This window comes from Heterocephalus glaber, unplaced genomic scaffold, assembly GCF_053883595.1.
Source record: "Heterocephalus glaber isolate CG9 unplaced genomic scaffold, H.glaber_assembly_v1.0 deba00000347, whole genome shotgun sequence".
Taxonomy (NCBI): Eukaryota; Metazoa; Chordata; class Mammalia; order Rodentia; family Bathyergidae; genus Heterocephalus; species Heterocephalus glaber.
The window spans coordinates 41,236,509-41,263,012 of record NW_028258143.1 but is presented as its reverse complement, the minus strand read 5'-3'; the positions used below and the strand labels follow the sequence as shown (position 1 = coordinate 41,263,012).

Genomic DNA, 26,504 nt, shown 5'->3' with positions numbered 1-26,504 from the left:
ATACAGAATGCAGCTACACACCAAGGAGCAGCAGCACTGCCAGCAGTCATCAGGAGCTAGGAGAAGGGCATAGAAACAATTCTACCCTTCTGAAGGGAGCATGGTCTTGCCACCTCCCTGATTTTGAACTTCTTGCCCCAGAACTGTGAGGAACCACTGTGTTTATGGTAATCATAGGTCTAGGAAACTAACATGCCTGTCTTATCTGGAGATAAATCCTATCCAGGTGTTTAATATTTGCACTCATGCCTTGACTTTCTTGCCAGGTACTTGAGAGGTTTGCTACCACTGTGCCTGAAACATTTTTTCAACAGTTATTTATTGGAACTCTACTATATACTAAGTACTACTTTGAGTCCCAAGGTCAGAAAAACAGTTAAGATTTTATTTCTGCCCTCTAGAAAGTCAGTCTCTAGAGAATTAAAGAAGTCTGAGTGGGGGATAGGATAAACAAACTTCCTAGAGGCGACCTTAAACTGAATTCCAAAGTTTGAATTGGGTTTAACTGACTAGATTGTGGTGGGGGGAGGGATGTAGGAGATAAAACAATTTTAGGTAAAAAAGATAGCATGCACCAGGTCAGAGGGACCAGCCTTCATGATGGGAATCGTGTGTGGAGAACTAGAATTGAAGGAGCTCTAGCTGGAAACTTACAGAGGGGCTGGGTCAAAGACAGTTTCACATGCTAAAGTGAAGGGGAGAAATACACACTTTTAGTCTCTTAGTTAAACCACAGATAGTGGTCCTAGCTATATAGTCAGTATTCAGTGGATGTTCCCTGAATGACTCTATCTTAAAACAGAAATAATTAATAATAAAAGCTAATAAAAAAGACTGACAAATGAAACCTAAAAATAAATAAACTATGCTATGTTAAAAAAGTTAGCATTGCTATTAAAAAAGATATTTTCTTATGGACTAGATGTCTAAATCTGTTGGTTATTATCTGTAAGAGTATGATGAGGATAGTTGAGGAGTAAATAAAATTTGTAGACATGTTTAAAAATACAAAACAGCACAAAAGATATTTTATAACTTGCTACCTCTCAGATTGCTTTTATGAGGTCCGCAGAGCAAACTCAGTGCCATGTACGCTAATTAGAAGCCTCTTGGAGAACTGAGAAGCCATACAGAGGTGCCGCGGTGAAGGCGCTTCTCTACCAAGTCACACCTGCTGCTCCCAGGCATGATGGAGAAGCAAAACTCAAATTGTGGCAGTGAAACCTAAAGCTACAGGAGGCCTTGGATGGGAGCCTATCAGAAACTCAAAATGGAAATGTGTCTGGGGAATCAGTGGGAGGTGGGAAAGTTGAAAAATCCCTGAAGCATCCAGTGAGTATGGGTTTGTCAGAAGTCCCAAATGGAGACACATCTAAAGAAATGGTGGAAAATGAAAAAGTTAAAAAAAAATCTATAACTAAGATATTTGTCATATTAAACCAAACCAAAAGAGAAAGCAGCAATTCAGTCTTTCAATTCAGAATTGAAGAAAGAAGAAGGTGGAGGAGTATAATGAATAATATTGGGCCTTATAGAAACAAAACAAAACAAACTGTCTTTGTTACTTTCCTTGTTTCTGAGAAACCATGCCTAATATCACAAAGTAAAGGAGGAAAGGCTTATTTTGGCTCACATTTACAGTTTGTGGTTGTTTGGCTCCCAGGCAGGATGGCATGGCAGAGGGGTATAACAGAGGAAGCTGTTCCTGGCCTGGGGGAGCAGAGAGAGAATCAAGGGAAGAGTGAGTATGCATGTGTGCATTTGTGCATTTATGTGTGCGTGCGCACGTATGTGTATATGTGTAAATATACCCTTCTAGACCATGGTTCCAATGGCCTGCCTCTTCAGGCCAAGCTCTGCCTCCCAACATCACATTTAGCTATAAAGTCATCAGTAGGCTAAACCACTGAAGAACCCCCATCCCCTGTGAGCCAATCACCTCATACAAGCCCCACCTATGAGCATTTGAGGTTTTTTCCTGTGGGGGGGGCATCTACATATAAACCATAGCACACACAAAAAAACTAAACAAAAAACAAAAAGAAATCTGAAAAAAACAGCAGAATCCCTGAAGAAACAGTATGAAGTTAGACATTGAGGAAGATGGAAATGAGGTACCAGTCAGTCTCTGGTACTGACAGACAGGAGTGTGTGTGTGTGTGTGTGTGTGTGTGTGTGTGTGTTACTGGAGATTAAACCCCGAGCCTTCACACTGAGCTATATCCCCAGCCCTTTTTATTTTTTGAGACTTAGTCTCATTAAGTTGCCTGGGCTGGCTTAGAACTCATGATCCTGCTGCTTCTGCTTCTCAGAGAGACCAGAGGTTTTTAAGGATATTTCATTTACTTGTCTAACTAATCTTATTAATAAAAATACATGGAAGGCAGTAAAAGAAGTAGGTTTGATGAACAGATGAAATTTAACATGAAAGTATCAGTCCGGTTTTAGAAAGCAGAAATCAACTATCATCTACAAAAACTGGCAAGTAACAAAACTGTAGTATTTCTCATCCCTGCAACTGAACCCATTTTAAGACAAAATTCATGCCCAGAAATGGCAACTGGAGCCCTTATGCTCTCGCCTTCTAGAAACTGGCAGTGCAGACTTCTGGTGTCCCCATGTTCAGACGTAGGCTGATAATGGATGGGAATGGGAGATCTGCTGAAGCACAGAACCTTGCTGATGAGGTCAAGATCCCTGTACCCACACTGGGCTCTCTGCTGGATTGTCTTTAGAATACCTTAGGGTTTATGCATAAAAACCCATGATATCTGGTTATTTGTTGAAATTGATCATATCTTGGGTGTTGGGTTGAAGAGCAATTAAAGCAAATTACCAAGCTTCTGCCAACGCAGAGAGATCATTCTCTTTCTGCCACAAAAATTTAAAAAGTTGAAGACCTGGCAAAGATTTCTCTGAAAAATAACCATTGTATGTTCCTATAGATGATGATGATAAAGCTAATGCAACAGTGAATGGGTTGAGTGGGGATATATTGTGTGTCCTTTGAAAATAGATATCTTCTACACTTTACATTCCTTGAGAAGCACACACAAAAAAGCAACAAATGACATTCTTTTCTGCCTGTAAGTTCATGAAATAGAGCTACAACATTTATTTGATCATCCTGGCTACAACAGTAAGCGGAACTAAGATATGCATACAATCACTTTCTTACAGTTTGCTATGTAGATTCCAGAATAATTTTAGGCACAGGCTGGCATGGTGTTACATGTCTATAATCTTAACACTCTGAAAATCAGAGGCAGAATTGAAAGTTCGAGCCCAGTCTGGGCAATTTAGTGAGATATTTCATCATAAAACAAACAAACAAACAAACAAACAAACAGTAACAAAACAGGCTGAGGATATAATTCAGTAGGAAGACCTTGGGTTCAGTCACTAGTTCTGTGTGTGTGTGAGAACATTGTTGGTACAGACATAAGAGGGAGAGGGCTGGATATTCCTGAAAATGACTAGATTATTCAGTATGACCTTCCAGATGACCTTCAGGAACATATTCATCTTGTAGGTAGAACAATGGAGTCTTAAATGGAAGAGGATGTACCTTGCTCATTTTGTATCTACAAGAATCAAGTTTCCTTCATTGCCTGAAACAAATCAAGGTTTCATTGAGTTTCTTCAACTAAAAATTTCTGAAATTCAGCCTCCACTTGAAAAATTGACTGAAAAGAATTATTTTCTTCATAAGTCAACCCAGGAAACATCTGAGTCATACATACCAGTGTATAATTTTTCTTCTGTGGAACAGATCTTTAATGTTAATAACTTAAATTTGCCTCAAGTTGCTCCATTATTCACTCTCAAGGTGCCTCCTTTTGTTGTTCTGAACATAAGCAGCAATGATGGCAGGATAAAAAGAGAGGAGGAAGTGGTAGACTTGGCCAGCAGAAACCAAGGAAGTTGAAAAATCTAAATCTTTAAAAAGATAAGCAAGAAATCATGCAATAGCAGGAAATTCTCTCACTGAAGATGTACCTTCCTTTCATCTTGAATAACTGCCCTTAAATAGATTTTTCCTCTTGCTTTAGCAAAGGAATTTTTGTAGACTTTTGTATTTGGACTGACTTAACAAAATTATATATTAACTTGAGTTGCAAGCACTATTATTTCCAGCAAGTCTCTTTCATTTTGGAGATATAAAACAACTTTAATTTTTCTTGGTTGCCCAAGTTCAAAGTAAGGAATCTTTTTTGTTTTTTTGTGTGTAATGATACAGTATTTTAAATTTAAGTGTCTTTTTCTCTCAGTTTTTGGTCACTGTTTTAGTATAGTTCTTTTTGGACCTTTAACGAATAGATGAAAGCCTTTTAGTATCAAGATGAGAACTTTAAATTCTCTTTATTACAAAAAATGAGAGCTTATTTTGGGAGGGACAGCAGTGTTATTGTTGATTTGATCTACGTACTATAGTGCAAGTTGCAGATGTTGTTTAGGCAAAGACACAATCTGCTGTTAAGGCTGGTGTGCTGCCGCTATATACTTTGATTATGACTTTCGTGTTGTTAGCACTGATGTCCTAGGAAATAGGATGAGGTGGAAAAGAAGGCATTGGATGAGAACTTCATTCTTGTCCCCTGTCTTGTTGATGGATAGAGATGAAATTAAATGCTTCCTGTTACTGGGTCACATCTGCTAAGACCCTACACATCTAATCTGTCATACAAACTGAAATTAACTGTGCTAAGAAAACATAAATGCTGTTATTTTAGCAAATGAGAAAATATTCCACAGGTAAAAGTTTCTAGTTGGGCATTTTAAAATGAAGTAATCAAGTTCCTAGGAAGTGTTTATTGTGCATCCATTGTTTCGTGCTTTGGCAGATCAACTCCTGAAAGGCTCAATGTTTCGTGGGGACAGAAAATGATAAAGACATTTGACAAAAATATGTAAGCCCCTAAATGGAAAGTTCTGTGGGGCAACCATATTAAAGGTGAAAGAGTTGGAACTTGGGTCCCTTGGAGGGCTTATTTGAGTTGGTGTGGCAGGTGGAACAGTTTGAGTGGAGGTACAGTGTGGGATTGTCAAAGGAGCATGTTTATGGATGGAAAGGAGACAAGCAGTGGATTCATATTCAGAATTCATGTGGGATATTTTGGATACTTAAATTGGATCTAGATTGCTAAAACTCTTGTATTGGCTTTATACTGTTGCCATAACAAATTATCACAAATATAGCAGTTAAACAATACAAATTTATTAACATATAGCTCTGTAGACCAAAGTCCTGTAGGCTCAAACAGTTTCTAATCTGAGCTATAAGACTAAAGTGAAGGGATTGGAGTAGCCAGGCTTTGGGAGAGAATTTGTTTTCAAGCTCATTCAGGTTGTTGGTATAATTTTATTTTTTTATTTTATGAAAACCCCCCCACAATATTTCATAACCACATTATAAGAGAATAACAATAGTTATTACATTGCATATTTTAATCTTCCCTTCAAAGTTAGGTTGTTGGTATCATCGACTTCCAGGCAGTTATAGGACTGGAGTCCCTGTTTTCTTGCTGGCTGATGGATAGTAGTTGTTCTCAGCTTCTAGAAGCCACTAGACCACTTCTAGATGCTTGTGGTCTTTTTCCTCCATCCTCAAAACTGACAATGGTAGTTAGTGAGTCTCACACTTCCCATCACTTCTATGCCATCCTTAGAATGGCTTTGATTCTTCTGCTTTTCTCTTCCACTTTTAAGGACCCATTGATGAAAATTGAGCCTGGCCAGATTCATCTCCTATTCTCCCTATTTTCAGGCCTCTAACCATACTTCTATTTACAAAGTCCTTGCTGACAGGTAAGGTCACATATTCACAGGTTTGAAAGATTGAGCACCAAACTTGAGTTTGAATATGATCCAAAAAGTATTTGAGAAGCACTGTGGGATACTGAACAGAGGAGAGATATGTAGGCACACAGAGAAGGCTCCCTTCAAAGTAGTCTTACTTTACTATTCATGAAACATTTATTTAGAGGATAGGATGAGTGGGACACAGAGAAGGGAAGAGAAGTAAAACCACTGCTGGCTGCTTTTAGACTTAGACTAAAAAAAGTTCTGCTGTGACCCAAACTTGCAATCTCCATTCAGGAAAAGAAAGTAGCTATAGCTAATACTGGTTATCCTCCTGAGAGGGTAACTGCCATGGTGGAATGGGAAGCTCATCCTCCCTCAGCCTAATGTGGATCGTCATAGTAATTATTTTAAAATTTGCAAGACTTTTCTAAAGAAAACCTAATATAAATATTTTCTGTTGTGTTTCCAGTGACATGTGAAGCTTCTTTTTTTTTGTTTAAATTCTTTTATTGGTACATTTTAGGTATGCAATACATTTACATTTATCATTGGGTGCTTGTACCCGTACATGATGTATCTTGGTTCTTATTTTTTCCCCATTACCCGTGCGCCCTTCACCCCCTCCACCCTTCCCTATTTACATAGGCTTCATTTCCATTTTTTTCTTTTCTCATAATTTTTCCTTTCCCTTCTTTCCTTTCCCCTTCCCCTCCCACCACCCCTACCTCTTTGGACCATTTCTTCCTATTTCAAATTATCAATTATTCATTTAATCATTTTAATCTTTATTTATACTTTCAGTTTCTCACACTAGAGAAACTATTTGGTATTTACACATGTGTGTCCTATTTATTTCACTTAAGAGTATGGCCTCAATATGCATCCATTTAGCTATAAATATCTCTAGTTTCTCATTCTTTATGGCTGAGTAGTACTCCATTTTATGAAAAGCCCCCGCATTTTCTTTATCCAGTTTTCAGCTGATGGGCACTTGGGCTGTTTCCAAGCTTTAGCTATTACGAACTGTGCTGCTATAAACATGGGTGCACATATATCACTGTGGTATGATTCTTTTAATTCTTTGGGGAAGATACCCAGCAGGGGAATAGCTAGGTCGAATGGGACCTCTAGCCCTAGTACTTTGGGGTATCTCCATACTGATTTCCACAGTGGTTGCACCAGTCTGCACTCCCACCAACAATGGAGAAGGGTTCCTTTCTCTCCACAGCCCCACCAGCATTTGCTATTGGTTGATTTCTTGATAGCAGCCATTCTTTCTGGGGTGAGGTGGAATCTCAGTGTTCTTTTCATTGGCATCTCTCAAATGACAAGTGACATTGAACACTTTTTCATATATTTATTTGCTATGTTATGACTTTTGAAAATGAGGCCTTTAGGAGGTAATTAGGATTAGATGAGTCATGATGGTGGGATCACAATCATTGCATTATTGGCTTTATTGGGAGAGAAAAAATGACCCAAGCAAGCAAGCTTGCTCTCTCCTTATAATCTTCCCACCACGTCATGATCCAGTAGGAGTGCCCTCACCAAATGCCAAACAGATGCCAGTACTAAGCTCTTGGACTTCCAGAACCTTGAGTCAAACAAACCGTTCTTCTTTGTAAATTACCCAGTCTGTGGTATTCAGGTATAGAAACAGAAAATGTTCTAAGACAGACAGTGGCTGGAGCAGAGTGATTAAGGGAAAGTAAGTATTTGGAAGTGAGGTCAGAGAGGTATTAGGCAATGTCATAGTAAAGTCATGTGTCTGCATTAAGTAATATTCTAAAATTAGCCCCACAAGCTCTTACATACTTTTGACTCCAAGATTTTAGTATGATTGCTGTACAGAAGGATTTATTTGTTTCAAGAAATTTGGACCAAAGAACAACATAGCATATTTCAAGTTCTGGGTATAGACTGCTGTAAAAAATTAACTTGTTATATGCATTTATTGACTATTGTTTTTAATATAAACAAAGCTGCTCTTCTATAATAAGAAGAGTTGGTAATATTGTACCTTTCTCATTTTCCACCCTCAATATTATTGTACAATAAAAAACTAAGTATATAATATACTGCTGAGAGAGTAATGAGCAGGATTCAATCACACATTTAAATGAATTAAAAAAAAAATCTGAACCATGTCCAAGTTCTTCCATCTAAGCATCACTTAAGAATCTGTTTGTTCAGTTGAGTTTCATCTCTGCAGCTGCCAAGGCACTTTAGTTCTGCCAGCTCGACTCCCTGATTACAAAATAAAGGGTGGTCACTTAACAGTGGATGTGAAAAGTAAGTATTTTGTGAAAAGAACATTATGAGAAATCCTGATAATAGTAAACTGGAGGCTTCCCTCTTACACACCACTTTAGCCTGAGGGCAGTTGATTTTCAGAGGGCATTCTCACCTTCTCCAAATCTAAGCAGCCTTTGGCCGAGTGTATGTGCTTTTGGAAGATGGATGCACTTTGCTGCAGCTTACATTCATAAATATTTTCGTAGTGTAATAGATTGTCAAAACAAATCTGTGTTTTCCATTTGTGTGTGTGCATGAGTGTATCAGTATGCCTCTTCATCTTTTTGTCCATCTAGAGGTACAGCACAAATAATTCACTTTCCTCATCGTGGAATTTTTCCCTGATGGTGTAGATTTGTGCAGAAGTGGCGATTCATGAAGAGCGGGTGGATGAATGTCCGTTTGATCTGTGGGAACAGTTCTTATAAGTTTATTTTAGCAATTCTATGCCTTCGTTGAAAGCTTGCGGTTGTGTTTAAGCATCTTTAGTGGAAGATCCCATCTGAAGCATGGCATTAGCCGTGACATTGAACTGGAGAAGGAAAGTCAAGGTGGTCTTGTTGACAGCGCAGTTGCACCTGTGGGAACATAGCATGTGCCACAGCACAGGCACCAGGGTCCATTGAGGCTCACTTCCTCACTGTGTGACTTTAGGTGTAGCTTCTCTCAGCTTCCATTTCCTATTTTGCAAAATGTGGGAAAACAATGATTGTTTCCTGGCACTGGCTGTGAGAATTACAGAAGATAATGTAAGTAAAATGCTTAGTGTAGAGCCTGTACCTGCTGAGTGCTCTATAAATGGGAGCCATTTTTATTATCAGTTTTCTTTGGCTTATTTCATTTTGATGGCACAGCAGGTAGACTTGGCATAAAGCAGCAGTCTTTCTGGTGCGTGAAAATGTAGGGCCCTAGAGGATAGCACATCAAACTCTACAACTCAATATATACCTTCCTTTGAAATTTTCACAATATTTTTCTCTTTTCAAGTAAACCGGGGGAAAACATTTTTCTGCTTGTTGCCTGAATTTCCCAGCAATTCTAGTTTCCAGGGAGATTGTAAATGGATGTATTTGTGTATGCTGATTTGCCTCAACTTTAGAGGAATTCCTCAGGGAATTCTTCAAAAGAAACAGAACATAATGGAAATGACTTTTCTTTTTTTCATAAGCCATAGACATACTGTGTGTGTGTGTGTGTTTGTGTGTGTCTCCTTAGTGATCTAAAGTTACTTAGAAGTGGTCAGGCAAAATGGAAAGATTAGCTAATGAAAGATTTATCTCCCCATGACCGAAATTTTAGATGTAATTTCAGATTAATTTATCTTTTTTTTTCTATTTAGAAAAGCATTTAGTCCAATTTGAAATTGTAATTAGGGGTACTCTATACCATCTACAGTGTTTGATGTAATTCTCTAGTTTTCACTATGGTTACGATACAAAGAAGGATGGAGCTGACATCTGATTTTCTACTCTAGAAAACCCAGTAGCACCCATGCAGTGTTTATCCTTGATAGATATTCAATACTGGTTAATTGATGATAAAGGTTTTCTTCTGGTTCACAGTTTCCATTAGTGCTTGGGGCAAAGAATTATTTAGTTTTGAAAAAATTATGGATTGTTAAACAAAAGATGCAGCTTTCAAAGGCTCTTAGTTTTAATTCTAGATGGACAACAATGGCCCACATGATATTGACCTAAGGCTATCTTAGTTTCCATTTAATCAATTCTGGCTTCTAGTTTCATAAGAAAAGTTGTTGCTGTTAATTTTTCACATGTCTAAATGTTGAAATTTTTAATTTAGATTTCAATGTTGTTCTCTTCACAGAACACTTTTTTTTTTTTTTGCATCCACTGTTAATGCCCACCCTTTATTTTGCAAGCAGAGAATCGAGCTGGCAGAACATAAATGCCTTGGTCCAGGCTTGATTGATTGATTGATCCATTCTCACTCTTTTTGAGTTCATTCAGCCTTGAGCATTGAGCTACATGGTGTGGTGTAAAGAATGCAAGCTTTGGAGTCAAGAAGATCGAGTTTGTATCCAAGTTCTCTTACTAGCTTTATGATCTCCATAAAATTACTTTACCTTCATGAATTTCTATATTCATATCTATGAACATAGATTGCTGTGATTACATGAGAATATATAAATGAATTTCCTGAACTGTATATTACTTGTGGATAGGAGATGTGTTAACACAAATTTCTCACTTCCTACTGTGCAAACTGTCATCCGATTGAGTAGATCCATACAGTCCTTATCCTCAAGAGACTGTACATGGGGAATATATAAAAAAGAATAATTATAACACCAAGCATAAGAAACAGCTGAAGCAATTCTCTGATTGCCTTACTTTACTGAAACATGAGACTGAGGGTAGCTTGAATGGAAAGAGTGAGTGGTAACCAGGACCCAAGAAGAGAGCCTAAGTGACATAAGTTTGGTGGCCAACCTCAACTCTGGTACAGGAATATCCCTTTGCCAATGCCTTCTGGTCCAGTGACTTAGTTACAGTGAGACCACAAAAGCTACATTTCTCATTGCAGTTTGCTAATAAAAGGGATTACGTTTAGCTATATGTTGATTGTATTGGATTAAGTATTATTAAAGAGTTTGTTTTCTCAACTGCTCCTAAAAAGATTAAATGGTACATTAATCTTTTAATTCCATTATCTTTAATACTTTTAATTCAAAATATATGCAATGGGTTGTGAGTCCTGGAGGATGTACCCAGCCCCCACAAACAGATTTGTTACCATCCCATCTGCCATTCCAAATGCTAAATCCCAGGAACACCACTGCTTTGCAGTATGTTATATTTTATAAGACTTTGAGGAAAGAGAAACACAGAAAGATAGTGACAATCACTGGAGGGCTAGAGAGACAGAGAGCATAAGGTTAGAACTAAAACTTCTAAAAAGCAACTGGAGTGTTGGAAAAAGGAACAAAGTGAAAAATTGAATACATTTACCAAGGAATTAGGGAACAGGCTAAAGGTATTTATGTAGGCAGAGAGCATATGGAAAAGGGGGAAATGAATCTTGAAAGAAGGCAGCAAGTTTTCTCACAAGTTACTTCATCTTGAGAAGTATGTGTATGTGTGTGTACACACACAAGCTAAATTTTTTCATATATGCATAATTGGAAGAAGAAAACATTACCAAGTCTAGTCCACAGTATATGAGGGAGGAAAAAAAAATGTCTGCCATGAGATTGTCATGATGGTTACTGTGTTGTGCAGGGCTATGTCTAAACTATGTCTGGTAGGGAAATTCTGTAGCAATTATAAGGAGAAAGCCATGGAGTAAGGGGAGGTGTTGCCGACAGCTGAGATCTGTATGAATATGGTAATTTCCACTTTCTGGCATCTTTACTGCCACTCCCAACCTTTCTTGGATTTAAGACTTGTTGTCTTGCCAAATGATTGGTGATGCCAAGGCCCAAATAGCTTCTGGGACTGGTGTCTCTTGCAAGAAAGAGTGTTGAGGAAATGGGAGTCTTGGAGACATAGTAGGATTTGGAAAGATATGGTATGATAAGCTTGAAAGTTTCTGCAGATGTGGGGCTGTAGAAGTAGGGAGGGAAAGATGAATGTGTCCTTCCATGTCTCTAATAAAGAATAGCTTGTCTTCCTACATATAATTATAACGTTGGAGAAGGAGTTAAGGGAAGTATGTGGAATGAGTGAGGGTGGGAAGAGATAAAGTACATGAGAGGAGTCTGAGAATCATGCAGAAAGAAAATACCAAATAAGGCCCAGAGCAGTTGAAAAGACCACTGAATCTGGAAAATATAAGAAAAGGTTCCAAGATGGTGAGTCTACATGAGGCCAGAGGATGGCCAGAGTTGGACCTGCCAACAGGTGGACAAACTGCAGTTAGAGCTGAGCAGCCAGTGTAAGACTGGTAGTCAGAGCAGTGACACCTGTGTTGAATCCAAGGGTTTGAACTGTGCTGCACATGTGGAACAAGGCCTGAAGCTGTCTCCCAGGAGGTAGCTGTCTACACAGCTACCTCAGCAAGCCTGTGCACTGGCACTGTGATCTTCTCAGTTGTGTATAGAAATCAAAATCCAGACAAGTACACTGCAAAATCTTTTGCTCATAATAAATGTATAGCTAAAGCCTCCAGATATAGAAAGAAAACATAATAAAATAAAGAACTTGCATCTGAGAAAATAAAGAAAGCTGAGTAGTTTTATATAGCCAAAAATGTAAGTATATGTAAGAACCTCAAAGAAATAAAGGAATGGGAAAGAAAGAAATAAAGGAATGGGAAAAAAAGAAATAAAGGAATGAAAGTATCTATGTATTGGATATAGAGATATAAGAATATGATGTTAAGAATTAAGTACAGCATATTAATGGAAAAGAAATAATTAGAAATAATGGAACTAAAAGTAAGGTTGTTTAAATAGCAAGATTCAACATAATAAACTAGATGTAATCAAAGAGTGAATTAGTGAAATTTAAAATTGAATTGAAATAATAATATCTAATATTGATCAAGTGCTTACTATGTTCCAGACATTAGTCCAAGGATTTAACATGTGTAATTTCATTTCATCCTTGCAAGAGTTATATAAAGTACGCTCTCTTTTATCCTCATTTTGTTGACTGTGAAATTAAGGCAAAGAGGATACAAACAATGTGCCAAAAGTCACATAGCCTTGAATTTAAGTAAAGCCCTGTGTTTAACCACTACACCACGATACCTACTCCCCAAATTTCTCAAAATGCATCAAGAACAAGGAGATAAAAGAAACAGACACTAATGAAAGAAAAATTAAAAGACAAGAAATAAATTTGAGGCCTAGTGAGCAAACATCTGTATGTTTTAATAAATCTCTAAGTGATTCATAAGCACTTAAAAGATTAATGAGCGACGCTCTCCTCTCATCTTCTATTCAATGTTTCTTGAATAACAACTTGAATTCTGGGAGAAAGGCACACAAAAACACCTGACAAGAGAAGCCCACTATTTAGCAGTCCATAGGGCATTTTGGCAAAATAGATTTTCTGTTGAGTGCCAACTCCAGGTGATGGGCAGTGGTTGTCTGGAGCTGTATTGAGAAGAATCCTGAAGCTGCAACTGGACTCAGCAGGAAAGACTACTACAATCAATTTGAGTTTAGAATTTTAACTATTCTAAAATGTAAAAATTTGGGAAAGTCATTGTTTCTTAATCTGTACATGGGTACAGTATATGCATCCACAGTGCCACGTTTATTTATCTATTTGAAGACAGTAATGCAGACTTTATTCAATGAAGAACTATGAGATAGGCTGAGGGACAGCCATGAAGGGATCTCACAATGGGGCAGAGAGATTGAATTTAACTGCAAATACAGGATAGGCACATGGGATATATAGCCAAGGAGCAAGGTGAGGGCCAGTGGATGGATGATTACTTGGAGGAAACATCAGTGTTACCGGTTAGCCTGGGTCCTTGCTTTAGTAGAAATAAATATTAAAACTAAAGCACAAATTTATAGGAGAAAAGGTTCAATTGAAAAGTTAGAGGAAAGATAGGAAAACACTCTGGTTTAGGTAGCTGGAGGGAGCATACTCTGATACAGGGATTCAAACAGACCCACCTGCAAAGGCAGGAGGTCAGTATCTAAGGATTAGCTGGTGGGCTTGGGTTTACCTTGGTCCTAGTGTCATAGTTCTGAAATCTTTATAGTTGAGTGATAGTGTTGTTCCCAGGAATGGATTATCTCTGTCTGTGGTAATCTCTTTCATGTGGGATTCCACCTTTCCTGGAATCCAGTTGATCATAGGTTTAGGACAACAGCTGAAGATTTCTGAGTGTAGCTGAATGTCCCTGTAAACTTTTATATTAGTGTCCTTAATCTTGAATGGAGATGAGATCAAGTAAATTCGGGGCTAATCAGCTCTGTCCTGCCAGCTTTTAGACAGATGATCAACATACCCCTGTGCATAGCAGAGAACACAGTGCCATGTTTACAAATGTAAGCTGTATTAACAACATTTACACAAAAAATGAGAATTTTCTTCCTCCTATTATTTGGTTTTGTTGCCCCTGAAACATTATTATTAACCTGAATTTTAAGAGTTTAGAGGAAAGGGCCAGGGATTTAGCTCAGTGGTTTTGTTGCCTCCTGCGCAAGCGCAAGGACCCGAGTTCGATCTCTGGTACCAAAAAAAACAACAACAACAACAACAAAAAAAAGAGTTTAGAGGAATATCATAAAATATTTATTATTCACACTCCCCATTAGGAAATTTTTCCTTAGAATAATTTGTTATCTATCCTTGATTTCTTGTGTTTTAATTTATTCTGTAAAATGTCAAAAAAAGCTTATTCTTATGCTAGTAAGACTACATCTGAAGTATCAAGGTGAGGACCAAGCACCATAAGGCTCATGTCAGAGAATGGGGTCCAGTTGGTACACTTTCGGTGGCCAGGAGGATGAACTACACTTGTCTGTAGGACTTCAGGAGGAAGATAGAGTGCCTTGATCATTCTCGTCTTGATGCCGAACATGGCTAGACTCCCTTCCAAGGTGATGAGCACATGAAGTCTTTGCTCTGGACTAGAAGGGAAATGTTCTATATAGACAATTCATGCACTTGTAAACACTCTAATCTTTCTAAGGTAAGATTTTTTCTAGTTTATTAGCACCGTAAGAAGGTGATTGAAGAAGAAACTAAGGCACAGTCATTTTGTCATTTGGGGAGCTAGGAACCTACATAGTCTCCTGATTCCAAGTCATTCCCATAGTTTACCTCTTGGTTGTCTCTAATGTACAAGCATAAAGGATTTATTATCTCTTTGTGTAGTGTGCTCAAGGCATCTATGATAGTCCTGGCATTTAGAATGACACTCAACTATTGCCTCAGAGAGCTACTTCTTTCACTATAGTCAGCCATTGCAATCCAGGAATGTTTGGGATTCATAAAGAATCTCCTGTCTCTTCTCCATTGAACTTGATCAGGTCAATAGGAAAGGAAACTTATCAGTAATCCTACTTGAGGTATTCTATAGAGAGATATGCTGGGCAAATTAACAGCTCAGAGAGACCTTGTTTCAAAATAAAAAAATAAAAAAGGGCTGAGGATTAGCTCAGTGTGAAGGCCCTGGGTTCAATCCAAAGCCCCACCCCACCACCTAACCACACATGCGTGCACACACACACACACACACACACACACACAAACACACACAACTATTTCTATGGCTTATGAAAAGGGGAAAAGACATTTCCACTACGTTCTGTTTCTTTTGAAGAATTCCCTGAGGAAAAGAAAAGGAAAGACACAGCATGCAGACTGCAGCACATGACAGAGATTATTGTAGAGTCATTTTCATAGAGTTTTTGATAGCTAATGATGTTATGGTTTAGACATAAAATGTACCCTAAAAGTCTCATGTGTTCAGGCTTTTGGAAGGTGATTGGATCACATGAGCTATGCTCATCACTATATAAGTCCACTGATGAATTTATAGTTGAATGTACTGTTACAGACAGGGTATGGTCTGAAGAAGTGGGTCACTGGGGGTGTGAACTGAAAGAATATATTCCCTTTCCTGACTCCTCCATTTTCCTTCTGCTTTCTGGCTGCCATCATTTGAGCAGTTTCCTCTTCCATGATTTTATGTCATATTGTTTCAGCCTTGAAGTCAGTCAACCATGGACTGAAGCCCCTAAAACCATGAGCCAAAGTAAATCTTTACTCCTTTAAGTGTTAGATGTCAAGTGTTTTGTCCTAGTAATGGGGAAGTGACTAATTCATGAAGAAACTTTCAGGAAGAATAATTGAAACAGGCTATGTTGTATTGAGAATTTTATGTGTTTTTGGTGGCAGCCAATGTGCTAGTAAGACCAAACCATTCACACCTTATTGCAGTAGGTCCATTATTGGCAGGAAATGGGTTCTCATGATAAAGCCTTGATACTATAGGATGACAATAATTTCTGTGTTTAGTATATTTTAACAACTAGCTTAGTGATACCATGAAGATCTAGATACTTCATCCTGAGGTCAAGATACTTGATAATAGCTGGTTCTCAGTCTTGACAGTAAAAGAAAGAAAATATCTGAAAATTAAGAAAGGAATCCACTAAGTTAAGGAGGACAATTAATGCCATTTGGGATTAATAAAAAGCAAAACAAATCAAAACTAAACAAGAACAAGAGCGCCATGCCCAGAAAGTTAAGAAAAAGAAAAATTAGCACAAGTGTATCAAGGCTTTATGAGAGTCTGGAGCTTCCTAGGAAGGAGACAATATGGACTATTACCAACTAATTATTGGGTGAAATTTGCTGCCAGAGTGGGATGGGGAACAGAACTCTGAAGAATTGATCTCCCCTTCATGAGGTGTCAATTTCAAAGCCTTAATAGGCTTCCAGGGCTCTGATTTCTTGGCTGTGGGAAAAATATGTGGTGTTATAATTCTTTTTCCTGCTGGTGTGAAGGTTGCCTGGCACTGTGTCTTTAGGCATCACCTGATGACATCCTGATCCTGAGACATCTTAGTTCACACCTTCTCTGACACAACTATAACCAAACCATCTCAGTATAAGATCAAACAGTCAGGTCTCACTTTTGAGACTCAGTTCCCTGGATCAGACACTGCCAATCTTTTCCTTTTTTCCCAACCCTTTTCAGCCCCATGTGCTGAGGTCCTTTCTTGAACAGTGGGTCTGGAAAGCATGTCAGCTAAGCTAAGGAATCATCTCTGCAGGATACCAGGGCAGTTTCTCAGAGTATCTGTGTCCCTGTGATCACCCTGTCCCTTAACATATATACTTCGCTGCCACACCACCAACTGACAAGATCAAGTGGCCTTCTCCATGTTTGGAACACAAGGACATATGTGATGTATAAAGCACGGAGAAGGATAAGAAAACTTCTTTCTCTCAAGTGTCTCATGACTGTAGAGGGAACAAGTTTTGGAGTTGAACACTGAGTTCTAATTCTGGCTGCTCTCGCTTAGTTTAGAACTTCCCTTTCTTTAAGTGCAAAAAAGTGGGCCTTATGTTTGATGGTCCACACAAGGAGCTCTTCTGGTCATGTCTATAACAGTCTGAAAATATCTTGCAGCTGAGAAGGAAGATTTGGCATTGTGTTTTTTTCTTTCTGCCATTTGCCTTTGTTGACTTTCTACTCTTTTCCTTGACTCAATCTGTTCTAATTTTGCACAACTCTTAGGGCATTATGATGTACTGTTTTTTAGTGATTTGATTTCTTGACTTTTCATCTCCCATAAATTATATGCTTTGGAGGCTATAGGAATGGCATCTTATTCACCTTAGTTTTGCATCAAAGTACCAAGCAAGGTACCTGGCACATAGAAGTTTGATGAATTCTATTTTCAGTGTCTATCACAGGCACCATGAAAACTCAATGGCACCTGCTTCATAGAAGGTTCCTGGTGTCTGGAAATAACTGTCAACTCCTTTTTAAATTCTCATGTCCCAGTCAGAATTGCAACTGCGGCCCAATGAATGGGAGTTAAAACCTTTTATTTTAAATTACTCAGGGGCAACTTGCATGCTTGTGTTCTTCCCTAGCTGCTTCTTCTTCTTCTTTTTCTTTTTTTTTTGGCACCAGGTATCAAACTCAGGATCTCCCCCTTTCAAGGTAGGTGCAGTGCCACTGGGCTAAGTCCCTGGCTCTCTAGCTTCTTTTAGACTATGGCCTTTGATCTTTTAAAATTATCCTTTCTCTTGGATTTTTTACTCAATGCTATCCTGACATACATCAACTTCTATAACCTCAGTTGTCTTGGAAATCAGTGGGATTTGATAGGAAAAATGGGAGACTTGACTGAACAATGATTATTAAGGTGTCAGGTATTCTATGAAGAACCAGCCACTTGATTAGTAGATACAGAGATACCTTTTCTGTTCTTTTCTTCTTCTTTTTTTTAACATTGCCTTAAAATCAAGAAACCAAAGCAATTTATAGAGCTATAGTCATCTCCTTTTGTTATCAGTTTATCAGAAAATTTGTACACTATTTTGAACTCCTCTATTGCCAAAGAGACTCAAAAGGAAAAAAAAACTATATTGCAAGCAGCTGCTTTCTTATTTTCCACAGTTGTTTGAAGTCTTACTTTTTAAATTGTTATCCACAGCATCACTTTGATAATTTCTCATGTCAGCAAGGAGCAAGTCCTCAGGGTTCAATAGTGCTCTATTCTGAAAGGAATACTAAAGAGGTACAAATTGTGACTATTGTAGACATTTTGTCTTTCTTTCTTTCTTTTTCTTTTTTTATGTGGTACTGGAGTCTTCACATTGAGCCATGTCCCCAGCCCTTTTTATTTGTCCTTTTGATACAGGTTCTTGTTAAGTTCCTTAGTTGTCTGGGTTGGGCTCAAACATTCCATCCTTCTGCCTCAGCCTCCCAGAGTGCTGGGATTACAGATATATGCCACCATGCTTAGTTGTTCTGTTTTTTGACTGCTTAGTACCTGAAAACCCCACCTGTGTTTGTGAGAATTTTTATGGTATGAAGCAAAATCTTTCCATCCACCAAAGAAGTAGAAAACCTCAGTATTGCCTTCCTGAACTTCCTTGACACATGAGCAGAGCATGTGACTAGGTTCTACCAGTCTGGTGCTCTTGCTTCTTTTATGGAAGCTGATGAAACAAAGAAGTTTAGAATACTCAAATTTTATCCCAGGGAGGACTGTGTTTACAGCAGTAGCTAACCAGATGTTTCTGAAGTAGTTGTTCCTGTGAATGTCCAGTGTCTAGCAATAGGGTTGCTGGAGATATAAGTTGGGGAAGCTAGATAAAATATTTTAATAAATTGGTTTTCTTCTTTAATCAGCCAGAACTAGCTCCTGTTGCTTGGGTCTGAGAATGGAAATTGATACACTGGCCAAGTTCCCAAGGAATTTATAATCTTGGGGTAGAGTAAACACAAATATTTGTAATTTATAAGACAGCACATCAGATTATATCCAATACATTGTGCTTCATACTAAAAATACTACAAGAATAGAGAATCAGAAAAGAAAAGACAGTATTGTGTTTCAAACTACAGACTAAATCAAAGATTGCCAACTCAATTGCCTTTAAAGGCCATGTAGATAAAAGTAAATGCATACAGCCAGTGGGGGTTTGGGGAAAATTAAAACAGATGATGTTTATAAAGCTCAGAGTATTATTTATAATAATTTCACCACAGTGGTACATAGCGTGACAATAGCAACATAACAACAATGAAGGCTAAACCAATGAAAATAACTAACCCTAACCTAGCACTTACTACGAACCAAATCCTATTCTAGAGCTTTGTTCTTTTCTTTCTTTTTTCTTTTTTTGTTATCAGGGATTGAACTCTGGACCTTGTTCTTGAGAGGCAGGCAGCGGAACCAGTGAGCTAAATCCCTGGCCTTAGAGCTTTGTTCTTAAGGTGAATAAAGTACGTATACTGTTTTCTTGAGAAAGGTGTGGTGTATCCTGTTCAGTTTAATATTTATCCTTTTTTACCTGTAATTTTATTAATAGCTTTATCAGAATAAGACGGAGTACATCTTTGTCAATGCTTTGCCTGACCTAGGATAGAATCAGTCAGTCATAATTCACCTCTTCCAGATATAAGTAACATAGTTTTCAGACTGCACCTTCTTTGCTACTTAGTTAGGTGGTGTTAGGAAAAGTGTTTCACACTGCTGTTCCTGCTGGGAAATGGTGAGCCAATCAGATGTGCCAAGACCTGCAAGACCCAGCTTGTAAGAAAAGCACTGGGGATAAATATGGCTAGAGCTGATTAACACATGTGAATATATCCCTACGTGATTATTCTTTTCATATTGGTTTTTTTAATGTTTAGAAAATATAAAAATTTATAAATATAGAAATTTTAGGCTTTAAATCATTTTTGAATAGATCTACTTTATATATCCACCAAGAAATTTAAGAATTTTTGTTAGTTAATATTTAAAAACATTATACAGATTTTACTTATTTTTAGAACTCATTTTCATTTTCAGAAGTAGTTACAGTTTGCTTTAACAATAAATTATAAGGTCACCTTATTTGTTTGCATTTAGTCATGTATTCTTCACAACAACCCTCTAAAGTAGGTTATTTTAAAAATAATTCTACTTGCAGTTGAGGAAACTGAGGGCCAGATAAATATAATAATCTGTTAATATAATATAATATATATTAATATTATAATAATATAGTAATAATATATAATAACTATTAATAATATAGTAATCTGTTGATTTAAATACTCAAGCAATTAGCAGCAATTCAAGGCTTTACTCTTGACAATCTGATTCTGGAGTCTTTGCTCACAACTATTACTCAAAAAGAAGCTTCTTGGAAGAAGTAAGATTTTAGTTCAAAGACCTATCTCCCTGCCTCACCAAGTCACTCACTATGTGTAAGAAGGGACAATTCATTTTCTCCTCTGACCTTCTGATTCTTTATCTATAAAATGGAGGTGCTATTGCCAAACCTACTGAGTAGCTAGAGGATTCAATGAATTATCATACAAAAAAGCACTTCTGCAAGCTTGGAATGCTTTATATAGTTAAGACCCTCATTTTGGGTCTTTTCCACTAATCTAAGGCAGCACTGTGCGAGATGATGCCCTAAACGGAATGTCAGGGAGTATGTTGCATGATAAGCAATGATTGTCAATTCCTCCAATATTGGGCTAAACATCCACTATTATTTGCTGTCCCTCTACCAGATCATGTAGTTTGGGTGAATATGACAAAATTTCCTGAAAGTAAAGGTGGGTATGTGACCTAGGCCTGGCTAATTAGAGTACTAGGGATTTATTCAGAGATGGGCAGAAAATCCAATTTAGACCAATACCAATAGACCTGAGTTAAAGAGAGATTACTGCTAATCAGCTAAATCTTGCAAACAGCCATAATGAAAAACTCACTTACCTCTTAAAACATCCACAAAGTTATTATATCACAGATTATATTGTTTAACTTATTTGCATTGCTTTTCTGTGACTTGAAACAAAAGAATTCTTCCCTAATGTGTTCTTTATTTAGCTTCAGCTTTTGTCTTCTGACTCAACTCTTGTACTTTTGATATATGTGTCAAGTCCCCCAATCACCAGGTTGTTTCATGCCTCTATCTTAGTCACCTTTCTATTACTGAGACAAAATGCCTGACATACACAACTAAAAGGAGAAAAATTTATTTAAGCTCAGTTTCAGAGGATTCCGTTCATGGTTGTCCAGCTCCATTGTTTAAGGCCTGTGGCAAGGCAGAAGCATCATGGTGGAAAGGCATGGTGGAAGAAAGCTGTCCACCTTATGGCAGCCAGGAAGCAGAAAAACAGCCAGAGATGAAGGGTCCGAGGACCAGATATAGCCACCACATCATACCTCCATGATCTGCATCAGTGACGGCAAAGCTTTTAGAGTTTCAGTGATACAAAAGGCCCACTGTGGCACATGTGCCATAGGTTTTACACCAGGGAACACCCTCCAAATAGGTCACACTTCCTAATAGCTCATTTAGGAAGTCTCCTTTGGAACCCCAGTCGGATTTTGCTGCCCCTTCCTGTGTTTGTTCTCTTAGAACAGTGATTATTCCACACTATAACCGCTGGTCTAGTTCTCTGTCTTTCTGTCTAGATTATACATTCCTCAGAGAGAGAAAGAACCTCTGTCTTATTTAATATGCCTCTCTATCTCTTAGGAGACAGTGTTTCTAAATTCAATAAATGTAATTGAATGAATTAGAGGGAATTCATTCACTCTTAGATAAAATCTCCAGTCTAGATAATTTTTCTAATTGACAATGTTTTGTTCAGGAGTTCTGTGCCCTTCCTAGCCAGATTCTATTTAGATAAAATTAATTTTTAGACCAAATTTTCTGATACACTAATATACCAAAACTACTTGTTTCCCAGGACAGAACATGAACAGTCTTCTGCTCCATAAGTTTGGGTGTGAGATTATTTATCTTTTCTCCAGATAGGCCTAGGTTACACTGGACTCAGATGGTTGCTGGCAGGAAATCTTGGAATAGAGTCTAACCCATTGGCTTGGGAGTGGTTGGGTTTGGTGAGCTCTGGAAGAGAATGCTGTACCTTATGCAATACTTTTACAGACTTGCCTTCTTTCATTTCTCAACCCACTCAACCTGTCTTCTGTCTCTCCCAGGAGCAGCTGTTGATTAGTGTATCAATACTAGATTGTCACAAATCCATAGACATATTCTGCCTTTTGTTTGATGTGGATTTTTTTCAGAATGTGTACTGCTGAATGTCAATGCCTATCTCAATTTCTTCTCCTGTCTTCTGTGACTCTCAGCTTCACACTTAACTTCTAAATGCTTTGTTTCAGTCTCTTTTTCAGGTTTATCCTCCTCTACGTGGTCAATAAATATTTGTTCCCTGAAGGTTCAGTCCTGATCTTTCTTTGTCGGTATTCTACATTTTCTTCCTATGAGATCTCACCCACACCCTTGGCTTCAGTGATTCCCATCACCATAGACGTAACTCATAAATTTGATTCTTTAACATAAGCTTTTATCTAAACATCGGTGGCACAATCGTTACATAACAGGTCTAGTTAGATGACTCTTCAAATTCACTATGTCTAAAAAATTCTAGAGATGTCCTAAACTAAATCCTTAATTTATATTCTCCATCTCAACCAGGATTACCATCTTGCAACCACTCAAGCCAGAAGCCCAGGTGTCCACTTTGACCTGGTGTACCTTTTATTAATCCACTTTGAAGTCTAGTAGTTTTATGGAAATATCTGTTGAATGTTGTAATAACTCTATTTTTACAACTACTACCAAATCAAATCTTTCCTACCTACTAAAATAATCTTCCAAATGATTTCTCAATTTATAATCTTTCCCCTTTCCAATCTTTTTCCACCCTGTAATGAGAGTGGTCTTTTCAAAATATAAATTTGTTTTGTGTCACCATATAATTAAAAACCCTTAATAACATCCTATTGCTCTTGGACATCAGTGAAGTTGCTTAATTTGATTTTGAAGGCCCAACAGGCTGTTTCTGTGTGTATTTCTTGTCTCATATTGTCTCTTTTAATTTCTCTTCTTTGGATTATACTGGCATTCAATTCGCTCTTCCTATTTTCCACCTTTCCTCCCAGCATAAGCATTTTGTACATATTCCTTTCATGCTCCTCTTTATCTGGTTAAATCCTTTACCCACCCTTGGCTCTCAGTTCAGAGTTTATTTCTTCAGGGAAGCCTTCCCTGACACTCTACTTTAGTTCTAATTTGTGCTCTTACAGCACTGAAGACTTCACCTTCACAACACGAACCATAGTACTAATTTTAAATTTTGTGTATGCAATTGATCATAACGTTTTATTTAGTTTAGATTGTTAGCCCCTTGGGGGAAAGACCATCTAATTTTGCTTACCTTTATTGTCAGGTAATGTTATATATAACATTATAATAAATGACTCCAAAATATAGTGACTTAAAATATTAGTCATTGCATGAAAAGATTCTCAACATAATTAGTCATTAGGGAGATGCAAATCAAAACCTCAGTGAGGTACCACCTCATGTCCACTAAGATGGCTATTAGAAATGAAAAATAACAAAGTGAAAATGTAGAGAAATTAGTTTGTGTATATTGCTTGCGAGAATGTAAAATTGTTCACATGCTGTAGAAAGCATTTTGACATTTCCTCAAAGAGTTAAACATAGGGGCTGGTGATGTAGTTCAGCAGTAGAGCAGTTGCTTAGCATGTGTGAGGTTCTGGATTTGACACTCAGCACTACACGCACACACACACATGCAAACACTTACATGGTAAATATAGAATTATCATATGGCCCTACAATTTCATTGTTAGGTATATACCCAAAGAAATTGCAAATAGGTATTCAAATCAGTACATGTATACACTACAATAGAATTATTCACAAAAACAAAAAGAGAAGCAGCTCAAAAGTCTATCAATGGATAAACAAATTATGCATATATAAAAATAAGTATACATATGCACAAATATGTATATATGAATATTATAAGGCCATAAAGAGAAATAAATTTCTGATATATAATACAATGTGGATAAATGGTGGTGTAAATACTCCCACCATGGTCAATTTCAATCTACCAACTAAAAATCATTGGTTGTAAAGCTTGCAAAGATATGCACACTTGGCTCATGAAAGTCTATGAGAGCCAATGGCAGTATATGCTGGTGCTCCTCATTAGGGCAGAGCTCAGCAGCACCTTGTCTGTTTTATCTCCTGCTCTTCTGAGACCATCATAATCAAAGATCTGCTTGATTCTACTTTTTGCTCTGACATTTGAATTGTTCCTTTCATTCATTCGCTCCACAGGTCATTATCAAGCAAATCTTATGGGCCATTTTATTCAGCTCTGGGACAAAATGATGAACAACAAAAACATGGCCTGTAATCTTATAGAACTTCACTCTTCTTAATGGAGTTAGGACTTCCAAATTTTCCCAAAGTAGTTCTGTATCTGTGACATTTTTCTCAGGGATCCCTCAAGAAGATGTGAGGCTGGTGGTACCTTAGGTCAGAGGAAGGAGAACCTCAATTTCTCATACAGTCCATCCATACGATGAGGATGCTGTTCCTCACAAAACTGTCATTTACCACAGTTTTTTGGCTTGTTTTTCTATAGGTTAAAATCAAATACTTAATTATATCTCTCTATATAATTCAATTTTTATAACATCATTTTATCACAATTTGAAAAAGTTGAGATTATTTTGGCCCTAAACAGAACTTGAAGAAATCAAAATGTATTTAACAGTTTTACTACATCAGATAATATCCAACATAATGGAATCAATTCTCACACCTATGAGGAAGAAAGAGGGCACCATTCTCATAGATTTTTTTCTTTCCTTTTATTAAACCATAGTTCACACCTTTGGGGGATCAAATATTCATTTAAAGTCAAATACTAAAACTTGTGTTACCATTTTTTCAGATATATTTTGTATAGTGCTTGTTTAGTATGCTATGAACTATGGACATATATTCTTCATTTCATTATGTTACTAACACCTTTTTTCTCTCTCATGGAGGGTAGAAGTGGGGGTGGGTGGGGTTAATCAACACAAAATATAACAGTTGTTGCAAGATATACACATTTATTTTCAGATGACTGAAATACCTAATGCAAATTATCCCTTAGTGAACAAAGAAAAATTTGTGATTTATTTACTTTGTGCAAGACCCAAGCATAAAGCTTCATGCAGTCAGTCATGTATGATACTCACTGCTATATTATTAAATGCACTTGGAAAATAGCAGAATGCAATCTTGGGTGGGACAAGTAGCCAAGAGGTATCTTTTCAGAACACAAAGTGGCCTGTTACCCTTGGTGAGTACAGAGAGATGGATTTGAGAAACAGTAACTCACCTCAGAAAAATAAACCACACCAGCTCAGCAGCCAAGGCCACAAAGCCTGAGGTCCTCCCAAAAAGCACATGTACTACTGAGGTAATTGAGTTTAACACAGGGTTATTTCTCCATGAAAATACATTGCCTTCCTTTCAGTTCTTGTGAGAATGTAAAGAAAAATAATGCCTTGGATCAATTAATTTGGGCACCAGTGTTGTGGGCTGTGAATGATGGGTTGCAGTGAGGTTTTGTGGAGGCCCCTCAGAGATATGGAGTGGAAACATCTGTGCTCTGCTAAATTCCATAAGAAACTGGTATGAGTCTTAAAACTAACTCAGCCAGCCAGCCACTGGGAGAAGAATTATAGAGCAGTGGTCGTATATTTCTTTTTGACCCAGAACTGAAAGTTAGAATCCTTGATTAGATAATTCTTAATGCCAGAATGAATGCCTTTTTCTCTATGTTTCTATAGCACATTATTCCATGTTTAGTATGTTTAGTGGGCCATCATCTTCCTCTAACCTGAGCTGAGAGTTTCTCCAGGGTGGAGACCATCTTGATTCATCTTAATTTTCCCTCTGTTCTTGATAGGTGTGGAGTGAACATTTGTTCAGCTGATGTGAGAAGGAATTAAGTTATTTCACAGGCTCTGTAGTTCCCAGCTGATCACACATTTTCTGTCTAATTAATGGAGAGTTTGGTGGATCTGCTGCCTTGGCTACTACCTCTGGTCCACTTGTACCTCTTGGGTCTTGAGACTTTTCTCTTTTTCCATTTCTGTCGTTCTCTGGGAATACTCACCCCTGTCTTATCTACTTCACAGATTTTTGGTGACATCAAATAAAAGAACATGTAGAATCCTGAAGAATTGGAAAGGACTTATGAGCACTTCCAGTTTTAAGCTTTCCTCAGGATGAAAGCCCCATCATCTTTACCCAGACGTCATTTGTGTTTGAGGAATTCTGGTGATTCTGTTTAGCTAGAGGCTTTAAAGCTGTAAAGTGTGGTCTGAAAACAAGATAAATTTCTTGGGCCCCAATTGAATAAGAGTGTCTTTC

General features: G+C 37.6%; 1 pseudogene; it reads left to right on the top strand.

Annotated features, from left to right (window-relative positions):
- The first annotated feature begins 1,668 nt into the window (after positions 1-1,668).
- LOC101715634 (ATP-dependent RNA helicase DDX18 pseudogene) lies at positions 1,669-3,991 on the top strand (annotated as a pseudogene).
- Positions 3,992-26,504: the final 22,513 nt, after the last annotated feature.